This window comes from Ursus maritimus, unplaced genomic scaffold (assembly GCF_017311325.1).
Source record: "Ursus maritimus isolate PB19 unplaced genomic scaffold, ASM1731132v1 scaffold_11, whole genome shotgun sequence".
In the NCBI taxonomy this organism is placed as follows: Eukaryota; Metazoa; Chordata; class Mammalia; order Carnivora; family Ursidae; genus Ursus; species Ursus maritimus.
Window position 1 is genome coordinate 39,739,451 of NW_024423453.1, and position 20,651 is coordinate 39,760,101.

The 20,651-nt window shown below is 38.6% G+C and overlaps 1 long non-coding RNA gene across 1 annotated transcript in view; it reads right to left on the minus strand.

Annotated features, from left to right (window-relative positions):
* The window catches only part of LOC103658014, a 35,197-nt gene that overhangs the window by 11,257 nt on the left and 3,289 nt on the right, over positions 1-20,651 (minus strand). The window lies entirely within an intron of this gene.

Here is a 20,651-nt window from a genome sequence, read left to right on the forward strand (position 1 = left end):
TCCAAGATCAAGAGCACCCCCCCCCTTGAACCAGCCAACCACCCCTATTTAAAATCTTTAAAAAATTTTTTCCATATAAATTAATGGTAATTGCTTCTTTGTTTTATGATGTTTTGCCTTACTGACGATTTCATAGGAACGCTTTCCTTTCAGATAGCCTGGGAAACCTGTATATTTTCTTTGGAGAAATGTTTATTTGAATCCTTTGCCCATTTTTAATTGGGTTATTTGCCTTTTTATTATTGAGTGTACAGATTCTTTATATATTCTGGATATAAGTCCCTTATCAATATATGATTTGCAAATATTTTCTCCCATTCTTTCGGTTGTCTTTTTACTTTCTTGATACTATTCTTAGAAAAAACTTTTTTAATTTTGATGATAAATTGCTTTTTAAAAAAGCCTTTCAAGATCTAATTCCAGAATAATGTTTTCCTAACACATAATGAATAGTTTCATAGAATTTTATAGCAGGTAGGAAAGTAATTCAGGAGTGTATTACAAGAAGAACATGAGAGCCTAACTGATACTTAAAACAAAAAATATCTTGATGAGTAGGAAACCAAATTTCACACAGTAAATATATAAGAGTAGAGGGTCTGTGATATATGTAGACGTCTTTTCATATGTGCAAATGCACATAAAGCAGATTGCAAGACGTTATTTTATAAGTGCAAGCCAAAGAAAACTCTGGGCTTACCCCTAAACCTGACTAAGTGGACCTGAAGGGAAAACAGAGGTGATCACTCAGGTTAATGGACTGATGTCTATAAATGACAAGAGGCTATATTAAAGAAGTCATTAACTTTATATATTGAACTGTTACTAATGATATTTTAATAAAAGTTGCTCTTGAAGTAAACCTTTCTGGCTAATTTCTCTTCTCTCTTTGGAATCTTTGGTAGTTAAAAAAAAAAAACCACTAAATTCAATACACATCTGCAACTTTTACAGCAGTTCATGTGGAGCATACAAAATTAACAGCTTATAAATTCTCCTTAACTCAAAAAAGAAAACGGGCATAAAGACACTATGAACCACTGTTGTGGTGACTCCTGTTAAAATACTTCTCCAATATACTTTGGACTATTCATTTCCTTCTTGTAAATACATTTTACCATCCTCTAAATAAACATGAAGACACCAAAAGTCAGAGAAGGAATGTAACAGGAATTTGGGAAGCAGATGAGGCTTAAATAACAAGGGAGCTCTTTCAGGTAAGCTTGGAGGAAATCTAACTTGTGTCAGTCACACAGGGGAGAAAGGCCAAATGAAGGCAGAAATCCATTCCAAGCCGTCTAGTTAGAAGAGTTCAGAACTTAAGCAGAGTTGAAGCAACAGATACAGGCAACTGCAGAAAGCAGGATCTTAACACCTTTCATATGCTTTATATTAAGGAAAGAACTTTTCTGTGCTTCCTGTTAAGGATCCTCAAACCTGGCCTGGGTGTGCAGTGGAAGTCAGTGGGGTGCCTGGCTGAAAGGAAGTGAATAGCAGCTTTTGACAGAAACGAATCCTGACAAGACATTGAGGGATGGGTGTCTGGGAGAGTTTCTAGAATTCTGGAGCCATGTATATTCTCCGGAGCATTCTCGAACTACACTGGAAAATACAGGATAAGTTGAAGAAAGCATTTTACCAGCATCTGAGGGAAAATCAATGTTACCAAGTGGCACTAACATTCAGTAGATCGGTTGAAATGCTTTGACTATAAATAATGGCTAAACCCCATTCATCCTGTGACTGATACCCAAACAATAAGGAAATGTATCATGTCAAATCACAAGGGAATTCATAGGTAGGGTCAGAGATAGATGCAGTTGCATAACAATGTTGGAAAAGACCCAGGGTTCTTCCATCTCTTTACTTCATCATCTGTCAGGTAAGAGCTTCACCTTTTAGGTATCGGCTTCATCCTCAGGCAACAGAGAGATGGTATCAGAAATTCTTGGCATCACAACCTACACATGCCAACATCCAAAGAAAAGAAGACCACTCTTAGGGGGAAGTATTTCCATGAACACTGGCACAGTCGGTCAGCTGAGAATTTGGAATGAATTCTCAGTAAGGCAATAGAATAAACTATGACTGGTGTAGACTAGTCATCTGGGGTGGATTAAGTTTCAGAGTCAATTATTTATACTATCTATTTATACAGATTTTTGCTTTTGTTGGGATTTCCTTAGTTTCTCCTTAAATTGTCTACATGTTATTATAAGTTAAAATTTTTGAATGGTATAACTAAAGAGGTATCAGTTAATCTTTTTGCTCATCTGTTTCAGTAAAGAGCTCTTTTTCTCCCCGCCGAGCCATGAAGCTATAACTGAGGTGCTACTGTCCTTTGAAAACATGTAAGGAAATGGATATTTGATTACCTGGCTTGTAAAACAACATATAAAATGATGAAAAATGTCTAGGAGATAAATAGATTCACATGAACTATGGCATACCCATAGGAAACAGTTTAGTCACATTTAATTCAGGATGATTAAGGTTCAGAATTAATGCTATAAATACATACTATTGAACTCAAGGCAGCAGGGGTATGAGAGGAGCATTGTGACCTTCTCTTGATTCCAGAAAGACAGACAGTAAAATTATACAGTGTCACTTGAGCTTATCTAGTATCACAATAAAGACTACAGGGACCAGGCAGTGAGGGGTTATGAGGAGTAGTTCATTGTCTCTGAGATTACAAATGGCAGTCTTTCAGGTGAAGAGTCACACTGTCCCGGTCCAGCAGCAGGCCTGGGTGAATCGTGCCACAGATGCAACAGGGGAAGGCCTAAACCTTTCACTCTTAAAAGAAGTAAAGAGGTTAAAGAAGTTCAAGTCCCACCAAAGATCATGATTTCCAGGCACCTGAACTCATTTGTATCTTCATTCCTGGCACACCAAACAAAGGTGTTGACAGAGCTGGGAACTACTAAACAGTGCCTAATTCCTGAATGAAAGCACCCAGAAGAATTTTTTAAGGGGAGTATTTTTTTACATGTGTTAAAGGGAAACATCTTTGCGTGTACAAGTTCTAAAGTAAAAGAAAAATACAGTGAATTGGAAGGACCCCATTTTTACCCATTGATTAATGGATTTTGTTAGATGTATACTTGTTGCAGTGGCTTTTAACCTTTTCTGATCATAACCCACAGTGAGATCTACATTTTACATGGACACACACACACACACACACACTTCATATTTTCTAAATTGAAACAATAACACATGAAACAATAGTTAAGCCTTCCAAGTACATGATAGGTTTTTTCCATTTCATTTAAAAATAAGTGCTGATTGACACCCAGTAATTGATTTCATGACCTACTAATGGGTCCGACCTGAACTTTGAAAAACATTTTCCTAAGCTAAATGGATAAAGAATGTTCTGACTCCCTTAATACAAATCATACCTCTGCTCCTCCTTAACAGGTGGGAGAGGGAAGGAGACTATCCCATAGACAACGGTGAGAAGTGGCTAGGCTGCTTAACCCCCAACGGTGACGTCCTGAGTTTTACCTTCCCTTTGGGAGCTCACAATGCTACTACCACCAAGCTGGCCTCAAGGGGACCTACTCCTCCCTTTTAGCCTCTGGTCTAAAGGGGACAGAACTCTTAACTCCCTGCGGCCTAGTTAAATCAGGTTGAAACATTTAAATAAGACTTCACCAATGGCTGAGGGAATAACAAGAGGCGAATGAACAAAAAGAGTAACATGAAGTGAGATAATCTTCTATTAAGATAAGGCTCATTCATCTTCAGCTTTAGTGCCTAGGCTTGTCTGCCTCTGGGGTGCAGAGGTCAACTTTTTCTTTTCCTTCTAGGAGGGCCTTGAAATGAATTCTCAAGAAAACGACCGAGTGGCTCCCAGCCAAATACCTGCAGTTTCCCCTCCTGACTCTCTAGTTTTTGGTTTCCTGTTTCAGTTCCCACCTCTGCTCTGGTACTCAGCACAGTAAAAGCCCAAATCTTTGGTTGAGACCTTCACACCCAACCTCAGGAGTGTGACCTTGTGGCTCTTTATCCTCACACTGTAAGGCAATAGCTTTACATTCTTAGAAGAGATGTATATAAACTCTTTTTTTGTGAGTCCTCAAAGGACTAATAAAAAAAAAAGTTTGAACTTCCAGAAAGTGAATAAATATACCCTGATTCTTCTGAAATACGATAAACTAAGATGGAAGATGGAAGAGACATAATTAGAGCAACAAAAACACCATACTTCTCAATTTTAGCTCCCCACCCCCTGCCTTTTTCCTTCTTAAGAGCACAGACTTTGGAGTCAAGTGTGAAGTCCAAGTTTCCTTACCCTAAAGGGCAAGCTTCTTATTCTCTCTGAACCCCTATTCCCTCATCCATAAGATGGACAAAATAGTACTCACTTCCCAGGGCTCTAAAAAAGAATTAAATGAGCAAATCCACAAATATGTGTAATTCACTTAGCAAAGATCAGTAAATAATAGCTGTTGCTTATCTCGGCCCGTTGGAGACAGATGAAGAAAGCAAACATTGTCAACTCGTTGCTTAACAATAAAGTCATTTCAGACTGTCTATTTCCTGGTCTGATGTTTTCCTTGGAGAAGCTGTAGGTTTGCCTATACCTAGAAGGATACTTGTCTGGTCTGCTAACTCCTGCTACACCAGAAATTGGGTGGTAAGTGCAGTAGATACAAAAGAAGACAAAAGGGCAAATACAGGCATTCATATGTTTCTTTCTATTCCTACCAGGCTCACCTTAGAGCCTCAAGAGTCTCTGACCATTACAACAAGTCTGTGTCTCCAGTCCATCCCCCACCAAACAACCGTGGGATGCCAGATGGATTTCCTAAAGCGCAGTTCTGATTGTGTCACTTCACTGCTCAATAAATTTACTTGGCTTCCTACAAGTGACCAAAGGAACTCTGAACTGTATATTTTGGCATTTGGGTGCACTATATGAAGTAAAAGGCTCTAATTTGTTTTTGTTTAAAAAAAAATTTAAAACCCCATTTTTATTGTTGAAGTCAGTTTGCTTCTTCGTATTTGACGTTTTTTTCTTTTTTTTTTTAAAGATTTTAATTTATGTATTCGACAGAGATAGAGACAGCCAGCGAGAGAGGGAACACAAGCAGGGGGAGTGGGAGAGGAAGAAGCAGGCTCATAGCAGAGGAGCCTGATGTGGGGCTCGATCCCAGAACGCCGGGATCACGCCCTGAGCCGAAGGCAGACGCTTAACCGCTGTGCCACCCAGGCGCCCCCGTATTTGACGTTTTTCTTAAACTGGATGATAGGTATATGGGTTTTGTCTTTTTATAATTATTATTGTGGCAAGCAACTACTCCTCAGTTCCCCTACTCACCCTCGCTCTCCCCGCCCTGGGGAACCACTAATCTGTTTTCTGTCTTTAAGGATTTGGAAGTGCTGATTATTTCAATAAATGGAATCATATAATACGTGGCTTTTTGTGTCTGAATTCCTTCACTTAGAATAATGTTTATAAGGTCCGTGTGTGTTGTAGCATGCACTATTCTTTTATATGGCTGAATAATATTCCACTGTATGGATCTACCAATGGATATACCACCTTTTGTTTATCTACTTATCTGTTGATAGACAAGTCTTTAGGTTATTTACACCTTTTGGCTATTGTGAGTAGTGGGGCTATGAATACTTGTGAGCAAGCTTTTGTTTGAACCCCTGCTTTAAATGACACACCCAGGAATGGAATTGCCAGGTCATATGGAAATTCTTTATCTAACATTTTGGAAAATTGCCAATCTGTCTTGCAAAGTCATTACACCATTTTACATTCCCACCAACAGTGTATAAATGTTCTGATTTCTTAACATCTTCATCGACATTTGTGATTACCTGACTTTTTGATTATAGCCATCAGAGTGGGTGAGAGATTTTGCTTTACATTTCCCTAGTGATTACTGATGTCACTGAGTTTTACATATATTTTTTTAGCCATTTGTATATCTTTTTTAGAGAAATGTCTGCTCAGATCTTTTGCCCATTTTTAATCAGATTATTTGTCTTTTAGTATTGACTTGATTAGCATTCTTTATATATTCTAGATACAAATCCCATATCAAATATATGATTTGCAAATACTTTCTCTCATTCTGGGGATTATCTTTTAACTTTATTGATTGATAGTGTTATTTGAAGCAGAAAGGTTTTTGATTTTGAAGAAGCCAAATTTATCTTTTTTTTTTCTTTTTTTGCTTGTACTTTTGGTGTCACAGCTAAGAATCAACTGACAAATTGGAGGTCAAGAAGACTTACCTTTATTTTTTTCTAAGTGTTTTACAATTTTACCTGTTAAATTTAGGTCTTTGGTCCATTTTGAGTAGTTTTTAAAAATTTTTTATTTTAAGTAGGCTCCACACCCAATGTGGAGCTTGACCTCACAACCCTGAGGTCAAGAGTCGCATGCTCTTCCAACTGAGCCATCCAGGCATCCCTTTGAATTAGTTTTTATATATGGTATCATGTAGGCTCGAACTTCATTCTTTCACATGTGGCTATCCAGCTGTCCCAACGTCCTTTGTTGAAAAGACAAATGGTCTATCCAGCTAAAGTTTGTCAGGTTTTTGTCTTTTTGCTTTTTGGGTTTTTTTTTTTGTTTGTTTAGGAAAATATAGTTATTTCTATTAAAAATATATTAGCCATGGGGCACCTAGGTGGCTCAGTCAGTTAAGAGTCTGCCTTCAGCTTAAGCCCTGCATCTGGCTCCCTGCGCAGCAGGGGGTCTGCTTCTCCCTCTCCCTTTGCCCCTCCCTCTCTGAAGCTCTGTCTCTTGCTTTCTCTCTCTCAAATAAAGAAATAAAATCTTAAAAAAAATACATTAGCCACGTTAACATTCAATGGCTTTACTATTTTTCTTTCATGACGAAGTAATGAATATTTTTATTTTTCTGTTTCAGTTCTCATATGGTGAATATCAATATCAATAGATATAGCCCATATCAATTAAGACTCTTTGGGGTCTTCACTAATTTTTAAGAATATGATGAGCCTCCAGGATCAAAGAGTTTGTGAAGCACTAAGTTCTCATCAACTTAGTTTTATAGTGAAAGGTGGAACCTTTGGTCTACCTAGATCTATTCATCAATTTCAATCACAAGAAAGTCAAGATGTTGAAGGAATCTTTGAGGAATTCTGGAAAGGTTTCCACATCAGTGTGTCAGTCAAGCTCTGAGCTTAATCCCTTGACCAAAGGCTCTTCCAGGGACTCCACCAAGTATGGATAGTGGGACAAAGACAGTCTTACTAACCCTTCTCCTTTTTCTCTTTTAGTGTTGCCTGTGTTTTATTATTTTTATTTAAATTGAATTAATTAACATGTAGTGTATTATTGGTTTCAAACATAGAGTTTAGTGATTCATCAGTCTTATATAATACCCAGTGCTCATTACATCATGTGCCCTCCTTAATGTCCATCATCCAGTTATACCACCCCTCCACTTCCCCTCCCCTCCAGCAACCCTCTGTTTGTTTCCTATGATTTAAAGTCTCTTATGGTTTATCTCCCTTTCTAATTTCATCTTTATTTTTCCCTCCCTTCCCCTATGATCCTCTATTTTGTTTCTTAAATTCCACATATGAGTGAGATCATAAAATAATTTTCTTTCTCTGATTGACTTATTTCACTGAGCATAATACCCCCTAGTTCTACCCATGTCGTTGCAAATGGCAAGAGTTCTTTTTTGTTTTTTGGGTTTTTTTTTTTTTTTGGTGGCTGAGCTGTATTCCATTATATATCTATATATACATACATACATATATATATATATATATCACATATATATATATATCACATATATATATATATATCACATATATATATATATATATCACATCTTCTTTATCCATTCATCTGTTGATGGACTTCTGGACTCTTTTCATAGTTTAGCTATTGTGGACATTGCTGCTATAAACATTGGGGTGCAGGTGCCCTTTCAGATCACTACATTTGTATCTTTGGGGTATATACCTAGTAGTGCAATTGCTGGGTTGTAGGGCAGCTCCATTTTCAACTTTCTGAGGAACCCCTATACTGTTTTCCAGAGTGGCTGCACCAGCTTGCATTCCCACCAACAGTGTAAGAGGGTTCCCCTTTCTCTACATTCTCACCAACATCAGTCATTTCCTGACTTGTTAATTTTAGCCATTCTGACTGGTGTGAGGTAGTATCTCATTGTGGTTTTGATTTGTATTTCCCCGATGGCAAGTGATGTGGAGCATTTTTTCATGTGTCTGTTGGCTATTTGGATTTCTTCTTTGGAGAAATGTCTGTTCATGTCTTCTGCCCCTTTCTTGATTGGATTACTTGTTCTTTGGGTGTTGAGTTTGACAAGTTCTTTATAGATTTTGGATACTAGCTGTGAGGGTTTTTTAAAAGATGTATGTATGTATTTATTTATTTGAGAAGGGGAGGGGGTTAAGGGAGGGGGAGAAAGAAACCTCAAGCCAACTCTCCTTGAGCATAGAGCCCAATGTGGGGCTCAATCACAGGACCCTGAGATCATGACCTGAGCAGAAATCAAGATTGGGATGCTTAACTGACTGAACCACCCAGGAGCCCCAAGGTTTGTCAGTTTTTGATCTTGTTAAAGGACCAGCTTTCGTTTTGTTTTTATTTTTATTGTTTTTCTATTCTCTATTTCATTCACCTCCTCTCTGTTTATTACTTCCATTCATCTGCTTACTATTTAGTTTGCTCTTCTTTTGCCAATGTCTTAAGGTGGAAGCTTAAGTTACTGATTAAGATTTTTCTTCTTTAATATAGGCATTTTCAGCTATAAATTATCTTTTAAGCACTGCTTTAGCTGCATCCCATAAGTTTCATTTGTGTTTTCGTTTTCATTAATCTCAAAGTATTTTCTTTCCCTTTCTTTTTCTTTCTTTCTTTCTTTCTTTCTTCCTTTCTTTCTTTTTCTTTTCTTTCTTTCTTTCTTTCTTTCTTTCTTTCTTTCTTTCTTTCCTTTCTTCCTTTCTTCCTTTCTTCCTTTCTTTCTTTCTTTCTTAAGTAGGCTCCATGCCCAATGTGGGGCTTGAACTCACAACCCTGAGATCAAGAGTTGGATGTTCTACCCACTGAGCCAACCAGGCTCACCTCAAGTATTTTTTAATTTCCCTTTTGCTTTCTTCTTTAACCCTTTGGGTATTTAGGAGTGTGTTGTTTAATTTCAACATACTCACGAGTTTCCCCAAATTCTTTCTGTTACTGATTTCCAATTTCATTCCATTCTTGTTGGAAAACATACTTTGTATTATTTCTATCCTCTTCAATGTATTTGTTTGTTTTTATGGCTTAGCATATGGTCTATTCTGGAAAATTTCTCAGTGCACTTGAAAAGATTGCATATTCTGCTATTGTTGGGTGGAGGGCTCTATAGATGTCCATTAGACCTAACTGGTTTATAGCATTGTTCAAGTCTTCTATTTTGTGGCTGGCCTTCTATCCAATCTTTCTACCCATTTTTGAAAACAGAGTATTGAAGTCTCCATCTATTATTGTACAACTAACTCTCCTTTCATTTCTGTAAGTTTTTGCTTAATGTATTTGGTAATCTGTTGTTAGATGTATGTATGGTTACAATTGTTATAGCTGCCTGGCGTTCATTATAAAATGTTCCTCTTAGGCTACATTCTGTTTAATTCCAACTATATGACAGTCTGGGAAAGGCAAAACTATGGAAACAATAAAAAGATCAGTGATCGCCAGAGGTTAGTAGGGGGGGAGGAATGAATCAATGGAGCATAGGGGATTGTTTTTGGGCAGTGAAACTACTCTGTATGCTAATGTAATGGTGGATAAGTGTCATCATATATTTGTTCAAACCTACAGAATATACAACACTGAGAGTAAACCCTAATGTAAACTATGGACTTTGAGTTGTTACGATGTGTCAGTGTAGGTTCATCAATGATAACAAGTGTACCACTCTGGTGAAGGATAACAGGGGAGGTTATGCCTGAGTGGGGATATATGGGAAATCTCCGTACCTTCCACTCAATTTTGCTGTGAACATAACAGTTCTCTAAAAAATAAAGTCTACTTTTAAAATAAAAAGTAAAGGAAGGTCAAAAAAATAAAATAAAGTGTCCCTCTTAATCTCTAAAAACATTTTTTGTTAATAGACTTTTAAATCTCTTCTGTCTGACATTAGTAAAAATCACTCCAACTTTCTTTTGTTGTTTGCATGATATACCCTTTTTCATTCTTTTACTTTCTATTTGTATCTAAATCTAAGGTGTGTCTCCTGTTGACAGTATATGGTTGGATTTTTTTAATCCAGTCTGACAATGTCTGCCTTTTTACTGGATTGGTTATTCCATTCACATGTAATGTTATTGGATTGGATTTACACTTGTCATTTTAATTTTCTTTTCTATATGCTTTGTGTGGTTTTGTTCCTCTAACTTGTTTTTTACTGTGTTTCAAAAGGGGTAACCTGAGTTGCTCCCTAGCCAGTATATCCTGGTTTTCCAATCCTATACTGAATTTAGCATTACAGATACTAGGTGATAAATACATCAGAGTGTTGCCCAGTGGTTCTTAAAACATGGACTCCAGACCAGCAGAATCAAATGCACTTGGGAATTTGTTAGAGGAAAAAAGTTAATCTGAGTGATCAAACTTGGGTTTGAATCCCAGCTCTACAACGGCTGATTTGGGGCAAGTCACTAAACCACAGAGTCGTATTTCCTCAAGTATAATCTTATCCTACAGTATTGTGAGGACTAAGAGAGGTTAGTGAGATAAAGTAAATAATTCTACTCCTAGATCAGGACTTTCCTAACATTAATTTTCTCTCCCATCACCATAATAAAAGAAAAGCATCTACTGTTTTCTCAGTATTTTCAGTATAACTACCAGGGGCTTAAATTATTTTTAAACCACTTCACATTTCAGCAAGTATTAGGAAGGAAAAATGCAGAAATAGGAATAAGAATAGAAAACATGAGGTTGTGTGGTAGTTCAACAGAGAAAAAGAGAAATCCAGCCTGAGCTCATCTTTCAAAGTGCTCAGAAAAATTAGATGGCAATTTAAATACCACCCTGCGTACTGGTATATGCTCAAGGCCTAGAATTATAGCAATTAGAAAAAATCACTGTTCTATGTATTTTTTACTTTTACTGAGAGCATGGTAATAATCCTGTGTGGTGGATAGGGCAGGCATTACTAGCTCCATTTTACAGAGACTTAAAACTCCGAGGGATTAAGTGCCTTGTCTGTGATTACATGACTAGTTGGTGGGGAAGCTGGGATTGAAGGCATGTCAATTAATTGCAAATATCGTGGTATCATAATTTTTGAGAAGGCCTCAAAATAAAGAACCTACTGAAAGGATAAAGGTCACTATGTAGCTAGAAAATACTATTGCATAAATAAATATCTGATTTACAAGTAAAAATTTTGTTGCAGTGAATACCACTGCAAACACCCTATTTAAGAGGATCTCCATGCTATTTAAGAGGAGACTCTATGCTATTTGCAATACTGATTTTGGGAGTAGAAGGTAGGAAGTGTGTATGTGGATATCCATTTTGACCAAAACTTTAAACAACATGCACAATGTTTTTGAAGGCTTTGTAATTTGACTTGACTACACATGCATTTTATGGTAATATGCACAATGCTGTTGTACTGTACCATTTGAAGGTGTCGCTGAGTAGAATACATACATAGATTAGATACTATGCAAGTATACAGGCCTACATTATTCAATCGCCATAGCATACTATGATTTTTGAGGGCAGATCCTACGTTTCTTCCCCCTGATTTCACTGTGCCTGCCACTGATGAGTGAATAAACACATAAATGAGTAAATGAATACATTTTCTTTAAAATCATCCTTTGTTTATTTCCCATTTAAGCATCCTTCTCTACTTCTGACCTTTGCAGTCACCATTCTCCCTTGTTAGTCAAAATACTTCCATCCAGGCCCAGATTCAATTCTCTCCAGAACCAAGATCCTTTCTTCCCCAGACCACTGATTTATCTCCTACCTGACAAATCGAAGTCATTGTGGTAGTAATTTGGATCCTATCTTGGGGTCCCCTGAGCTGCTCACATGAATTTGCTTATCAACATTTCCATTATTCTACTCATTTCTTATGAACCAAGCTTCTAATCAAAATCAGCACATTCAAGATGCTTTCTGGTGCTTCCCTTTACCAAGTCTGCTATTTTTGCAACAGCTTTCACACATTCATTACAGTGTTCCACATTTTATTATTATTTTATTTTTAAAAGTTTATTTTTTTTAGTTTTCTCTACACCCCAAGGTGGGGCTCAAACTCATGACCCTGAGATGAAGAGTTGAATGCTCTTTCAACTGAGCCAGGCAGGCACCCCACAGTGTTCCACATTTTAATAGAGAGCTGAACTTTGTGATTAGCCAGTTAAGAAAAAAAATGCAGTCTACACAATCTTTTAAAAAGATTTTATTTATTTATTTGAGAGACAGAGAGAGAGAGCATGCGAATGAGTGGGGGAAGGGAGAGGGAGAGGAAGAAGCAGACTCCACTCTGAGCGGAGAGCCTGACGCAGGGCTCAATCTCACGACCTGGAGATTATGATCTGAGTCGAAGGCAGATGCTGAACTGACTGAACCACCAAGGTGCCCCTATACAATTTTTCTTAAAGATTGTATTTAGGGGCGCTTGGGTAGCTCAGTGAGTTCAGCATCTGCCTTCAGCTCAGGTCATGATCCCAGGGTTCTGAGATTGAGCCCCACATCTGGCTCCCTGCTCAGCGGGGAGCCTGCTTCTCCCTCTCCTCCCCACCTGTGTTGGCTCTCGTTGTCTCTCGCTCTCAAATAAATAAAATCTTTTTTAAAAAAAAGGTTTTATTTATTTGACAGAGAGAGCACAAGCAGGAGAAGCAGCAGGCAGAGGGAGAGGGAGAAGCAGGCTCTGTGCTGAGCAAGGAGCTCAATGTGGGGCTTGACCACAGGACCCTAGGATCACGACCCGAGCCGAAGGCAGACATCTAACAACTGAGCCACCCAGGTCCCCCAATTTTTTTTTAAAGTAAGCTCTATGTCCAATGTGGGACTTGAACTAAAGACCTCAAGATCAAGAGTCACATGCTCTACTGACTGAGCCAGCCAGGCACTCCTATTCAATGCCATTTGTTGTGTTACAAATGTATTGCCAATGAATGGCTGTTGGAAATAATTTCCCTTTTTGGATAAGATGGTGAGAGGAATGAGAAAAAAAAGGAAAAACTTTCTTGAGCATCCAATTTGTATCAGGTGTGTATTTAATTTTCACAAATGCTTTACAAGCAAGGCAGACAGAAACTAGCTGTTCCTAAATATCCATTCTTCCATTCTTGAAAAGTAATAAAATTTTTGGTAGGCACGTGGCTGTACTGCTAAGGTTTCTATTTCTAAGCCTCTCTTGCAGCTACGGACAACAATGTGACAGGAACAGAATGGAGGTGTAGAACTTGTAGATGGTATTCTGCAAGGTAAGAAACGTGCACTCCTCCTTGCTTTTCCCTCTCCCTACTGGAATAAATGTTGATTTTTTTGTCTTGGGCCACATGGATGAGAGTAGCACATTATGGTCAGTATAGCAATAAGATTGATCAGACCAGTGAAATCTAAGTTCCCAACACTATGGAGCCTGGGCATCAGCCCTGGACTGTACACATTGGGACATTCTTGTAAGTAAGAAATCATTTCTACCTCGTTTACACCATTATTATTTAAGCCTTTGTTATGGTTTCTGAACCAAGTAGTTGCTTAACTCCCTGTTCAATCTCTGTGAGTGGTGCTCCCTACAGTTGTACAACACGGTGGCCTTGAACTGAACTTCCAACTAACAGAGTAAGGAGGAAACAAATTTGGAAAGATTAAAAACTTCTCTGAAGTTAAACTACTGTATGATAGAGTGAGCATGAACCCAAGTCTACATGATACCAAATAGCGACAATAATAGATTCTAGCCCTTGATTTTCACTTTGTGAAATGCTGTTGACTAGAAGGAAAGTTCTACCACTTGTACTCTCACAGTGTAAGGAAAGTGGTTTCAATTTTCACTTGAAATAGCAACAATAATGGTTGTGTGGGTATCAAAAAAAAGTGAGTATCCTCTGGCTGTGTGGCTCTTCTTAGTGGTAGCAATAGTCGTAAGGAATCTAGTTTGATTGTACCGTAATTGTAATGACATTAATATCACTGTGTACAGATTTATTTATTTTTAAAGATTTTATTTATTTGACACAGAGAGAATGAAATAGCCAGAGAGAAAGCACAAGCAGGGGGAGCAGCAGAGAAAGAGAGGGAGAAGCAGGCTCCCCACTAAGCAGCAGGCTCCATGTGGGGCTCGATCCCTGCACCCTGGGATCATGACCTGAGCTGAAGGTGAAAGCAGACGCCTTAACCAACTGAGCCACCCAGGCTTCCCCTGTGTACAGATTTAATCTCAGTTTTGCTTCTCAGTTCTCTTGCTCTGCTTCCTGGAGCAAGTTCCTTCCTTGTATAAGCCATCCACAACAAACCATGCAAACCACGTGAGCAGGGGAAAGGACTCTAACAAGAACACTCTTGAAATTTAACAAGGTTAACGATAGAGAGGTGTTGACAAGAGTGTGACTGGGCAGTTGATAACTTGTTTTGGAAAGAGAGAAAAGGAGAGTTCATAGTTACTGAGTGCCTCCTACACGCTAAGCCACATGCTACGTTTCTAATGTATACTGTGTTCCTTAAACCGTGCAGTAACCACGGGGAGGTAAGTATTATTTCCACTTGCCTGTGACAAAACAAGGACAATATAAAGTCACATGGCAGGTGACAGAGCAATGATTTGAAACCAGGTCTGAGTACAAAATCCATGTTCTTTCCACTATATCTTGCTGCCTTTAAACGTTTTAAAATCCTTTCAAAAACAATTCTCTCATTTTCAAATACATCATCCCCACTATATAACTCTGCAGATTATTTTGGGACTTTAAGAAATTTACCAGGCCTCTACTATGTTTGGTATGTCCAATAAAATATTCTATAGCATTCAGAAAATCTGCTGGTCCTTTGTTGTAGTGTAACAAAAGGTGCCAGTTGGCAGCAAGATAAGGAACTTAAGCCAGAATGCAAATCAGCATACTACTTCCTTAATAGACGAAGTTTTACTATGGAAAAAAAAACGCCAGCTGAATAGTGTGTTCAGTGACACAATTGACTTCATTCTGTCAAAAACTCCTTATCTCATTGCCAACTGATAATAGTTTGTTGACTGGTAATCATTCTGATGACTGTATTTGGGGAAGCACCAGTTTAGGGGACATTTTAATAATCCCGTCTAGAATACAATGAAACCTCATTGTACAATACTTTCACTTTGTACATAGAAAAGCAAGGAAAAAGCTATTTTCTCAAAGAAAACAGGTAATCTGCTCTAATATAAAAATGTTAATCAGGATTCGTCCATTAATTGAGCCATTCATTCATTCATTCATTCATTCATTCAAGACTAATATACAAAGAAAGGTATTTAGGACAGAGTCTGCCTTCTGCTCAGAGGGGGTAGGACAGGTAAGCACCAATGTAAAAAAAATCATTATTATACAATGTGATTATCCTTGTTCCCTCTTTTTATTCTCACACAATTCATCAGCAAATTCTGTTGGTTCTTATCTTCAAAATATAACCAGAATTTTCAGGGTATCCCTCTACCCAGGGCTACTGCGTTTCACTACTCTAGAGGATGTCATTTGCGTGTTAATCTCCTTGAATGATGTCCTCTTTCCACCACTCTCCACCCTCTGCACTTCCTCCTCTATCTCCCTAAACCAAGCTACCATCATCTCTTTTAACTTCATAATTCTATTCTTGCTCTATTACATTGTATTTTCCACACAAGAGCTGCAGTGTCACTCCACTGCTCAAAAACCCCCAATGGTTTTTCGGTCTATACAGAAAAACATCCAGAGTCCTTGCTGTAGCCTGCAAGCTCCACATGATCTCAAGCAGGCAGCAAACTTATTTTCTAAAAATGACAGGGGCTAGGACTGAATTCGGGATGGGAAGGTCAGGGTGAGGACTGGAATGGTTAGACACTTTGAGAGGTAGGAGAAGGTGGCTGACAGGTAAAAGGACTGACAGGGACCCCAAGAACCCAGGTGAGATGTGATACAATGAATTTCTTATAGTTCCAGCCTCAAATGTGCAGTTTTCCCTAATCATGCTATGAAGGTAAGGGTAAATGTACGGTTAGAGAAAATGCATGTTATTTTGGCTGCAAAACAAATTCTCTCAACACTCCCTAACTTAAAACAATTATTTATTGTTTATTTCACTGTAAATGTCAGCAAGGTGGTTCTTTTGTTCCAGGCTCGCTAGGTTGGACTAAATGGTCTAGGATGGACTTATTCGAATGCCTGATGATTGGCAGAATAATTGTTCTGGAGAGACCTCAACTGGGGCTACTTATTTCTACTTTAAAAGATCTCTCATTCTCTAGCCAGCTAACTCAGGCTTCTTAGTGAACTAAGAAGTGTTCTACAGAGCAGATAGCAAGCTCCATATGTGCCAGCATTTTTTTTTTCCCAAAAGGGAGAGAGAGCATGAGGGAGCAGGGTAGCAGAGCAGGGTAGCGGAGCAGAGGGAGAGGAAGAGAGAGAATCTAGAATCCTAAGCAGGCTCCACACCCAGAGGGAACTCAATCTGATAACCCTGAAATCATGACCTGAGCCAAAAACAAGAGTCAGGCACTTAACTGACTGAGCCACCCAGGTGCCCCAATGCCAGCATTTTTTAAGCCACTGGCTTGAGTCATAATTGCTAATGTCCCTTGACCAAAGCAAGTCACATAATCAAGCGGTTAGTGTAGGAAGGGCTGAACGAGGTCAACACAGGGAGGAATGAAAAAACTGGGACCTATATAATTACAAAGGCAGACTGCACACTGAACTAGACTTCAGGTTTTCTGGGCAGGGTCAGACAAGGATAAGACTACAAGGAAGTATAGAGTTTTGGTGAGAAAGTTTGTTGGTCAGATGAGCAACCATGGGCTGCAGCTCAGAGGAAAAGGAAATGGGATCAGGAGGTGTTTACAGACTGGGAGAAAATGATGTTAAATGATCCTGGAACCCATAGGTGAGGTTCATTCCCACATCAACAAGCAATTCTCAAACACCGGCTGGATGTGCTACAATCCAACTCAATTCTGACATTACCTACCCATAGATGGCATAGATCCCACAGGTAAAGTACTCCATCCTCTGAGACTGCCACCCCCCCCCCCCCCCCCCCCCCCCCCCGCCCCGCCTCAGACACCAATCACGAGTCCAGGTTATCACCTGTTTCTGACTGGCTATGGATCTGAGGTCCCAGTAACCCCCTCCTTGGGTTAGATTGATTTGCTAGAGTGGCTCACAGAGCTCTGAGAAACATTTTACTTACTTAACTAAGTTAGTAAGTTAGCTTTTAGTTTACTTACTAGTTTACTAAATTAGTAAGTTAACTTCACTTACATTTAGATTACTAATTTATTATAAAAGGACAGAACTCAGGAATATCCAGATGGAGGAGATGCATAGGGCAGGGTACGGGAAAAGGGTGCAAAACTTCCAAGTTCTCTCCAAACACACCAGCCTCCCCACATTTCCATGTGTTCACCAACCTAGAAGCTCTCTGAACCCTGCCATCTTGGGTTTTTATTTTTCTTTTTTTAAAGATTCATTTATTTATTTCAGAGAGAGAGAAAGTGCACGCAAGCGAGCAGGGGGAGGGGCAGAGGGAGAGAGAGGCAGACTCTCCATTGAACATAGAGCTCGATCCCAGGACCCTGAGATCATGACCCCAGTTGAAACCAAGAGTTTGGAGGCTTAACCAACTGAGCCACACAGGCACTCCCTTGCCATTTTGGATTTTTAAAGAGGCCTCATTACAGGGGCCTTATCAACTACTGACCTGGTGATTGAATGGGTGATTGAACTCAACCTCCAGCCCAACTCCCTACAGGGAGGTCAAGGGGGGGTGGGACAGAAAATTCCAACCCTATAATCATAGGGTTGGTTCTTCTGGCAACCAGCCCCATCCTCAGGTGCATCCAAATCTATTAACATAACAAGAGACACCTTTACTGATCTCATCACTTAGGAAATTCCAAGGGTTTTTGGAGCTCTGTACCAGCAACCCAGATGAAGACGGAAATATATATATTTCTTATTATAAATCACAGTATCACAGATGTAGTAAAGAGAATGAAAGTCTCCATGAGAAAGAGGACAGCTGTGCTGGTAGCAGTGGGGAGAGAGCTGGGAGGACCAAAGACAGAATGAGATTTAATCATAAGACTACAGGATTGGCAAATTAAATATTTTAAAAAGCTCAAACACTGGGATATTTCATAAATCATATTCACTTTAGAAATTATGTTTTTAATTTTTTAACAATAGCTTTTTCAGATATAACTCTCATACCATAAAATTCCCCTTTTAAGGTACACAAGTAAATGTTTTTAGTATATTGAGAGTTGCACAACCATCACCAATGTTATTTTTATATTAATTTTCAATTATTCATTTTATACTTAATGTCACAGGAAACTTAACAAGACCGGAAGAGAAAAGGAATGCCATTCTAGTACAACTATGCTGATTTCCTCTGAGCCCCATATAGATGGGCTCACCAAATAACCTGAGAGATTTTAAATTGTTAAGTTTCTTGTACTTTTTTTTTAAGATTTTATTTATTCATCTGTCAGAGAGAGAGAGCACACAAGTAGGGGGAGCAGCAGGCAGAGGAAGAAGCAGGCTTCCTGCTGAGCAAGGAGCCAGACACAGGACTCGATCCCAGGACTCCCGGATCATGATCTCAGCCTAAGGCAGACGCTTAACTGACTGAGTCACCCAGGCACCCCCAAGTTTCTTGTATTTGATATCTTTTTTTTTCCACTGCCTTTTGCCTTTTATATAGTTATAATGAAGATGTATATAAATTTTGTATCCTGCATTGATCACTTTATCATAACCATTTTCTATTTGTCTAAACAACGTTCATACTCATGATTTATAATGGCTGCATAATGGTATACCAAATGGATGTGTCATAATTTACTTAACCATTTCTTTATTTTATTATTGTTTTTTAAATTTAAGAATCATCTTTTTGCTATTTATTTATTTCTAAGATTTATTTTTGGGGGAGAGAGAGAGAGAGAGTGTGTGTGTGTGTGTGTATGTGAGTGGGGGGTTGGGTTTGGGAGAGGGAGAGGGAGAAACAGTCTTAAGCAGATTCTGGACTAAGCTTGGAGCCCAATGCAGGGCTCATCTTCTGACCCCAAGGGCATGACCTGAGAAGAAACCAAGAGTGGAGGCTCAACCGACTGCACCACCCAGGCATCCCTTCCATTTCCTTATTTTAAAGCATTTAGGTTATTTCTCATCTTCTAATTTTATGATTAAGGCTGAATAATATCTTTACACATACAGGTTTTTCCCAATTTTGATTTATTTCCTTATGATATATTTGCAGGACACTGATGGTTTTTGAATCACATGGACAAATTACTTTTCAAATGGCTTATCATTGTAAAATACTAACAAGTAGGAATGAGAGAGCACTAGTTTCACTGCAATCTGGTAGGATTTAGTAATATCTTTTAAGCATTTAAGATGATGTCATCAGTAAGAAGACACATAAATTTCCATTTATCAGGATAATGAACAGAATGCATAATTTAAAAATTTAAGATAACAAGGCAAGATTTCCTCAAATTTCTCCATTTATGGAAGAAATTTTTTTTTTTTAAGATTTTATTTATTTGTAAGTGAGAGAGAGAGTGCACAAGCACGGGGAGTAGCAGGCAGAGGGAGAGGGAGAAGCAGGTTCCCTGCTGAGCAAGGAGTCTGATGTGGGACTTGATCCCAGGACCCTGAGATCATGACCTGAGCCAAAGGTAGACACTTAACTGACTGAGCCACCCAGGCATCAGAAATGGAAGAAATTTGGAAGAAATTTCATATGGAAGAGATTTCTAAACATCAGTTAAATAAATGATCTATTGTTCCCCATGCTTCCAAACCAAAACTCTACTTAAAATGCTATTCTTGGGGCACTGTGCTGCCTCAGTCCGTAGACCATGAAACTCCTGAGCTTGGGGTTGTAAGTTCAAGCCTCACATTGGGTGTAGAGATCTTAAAAATAAAATCTTAAAAAAAAAAAAATGTATTCTTTTTAGTAAGGAATTACTTGTCCAAAACAGGAGGGGGGGAGGAATAAACAAGATAAACAAATACCAAACTACTTTTGCCCTAAGTGTATTTCTTGGTTCCAGATAATTGGAACACTGACTTGGTTAGCTACTCTAGGTGACAGGGACATAAATCCAATCCCAAGGTCCATAAGAGGTGTGAAGTCTAATAGGAGATCCTCCCCTCAGCAAACTGACCTCGAAGGGTTACACGATTAAGAGGTGAATCTAGAGTAGGACACCTACAAGGAATTATAGCTGGATTTGAACCTCCTGGGTTGCCCAGGAAGCCTAAAGCCAAAAAAGCTGGTTTAAATGCTTGCAGGACTCTGGCAGAAGGATATGCATATCATATCTGAAAGAGGGTATCTTCATCATAGGCCTCAAATTATTCCCACAAATATTAGTTTTCCCTTTAAAAAAAAAGATTTTATTTATTTGAGAGAGAGAGAAAGA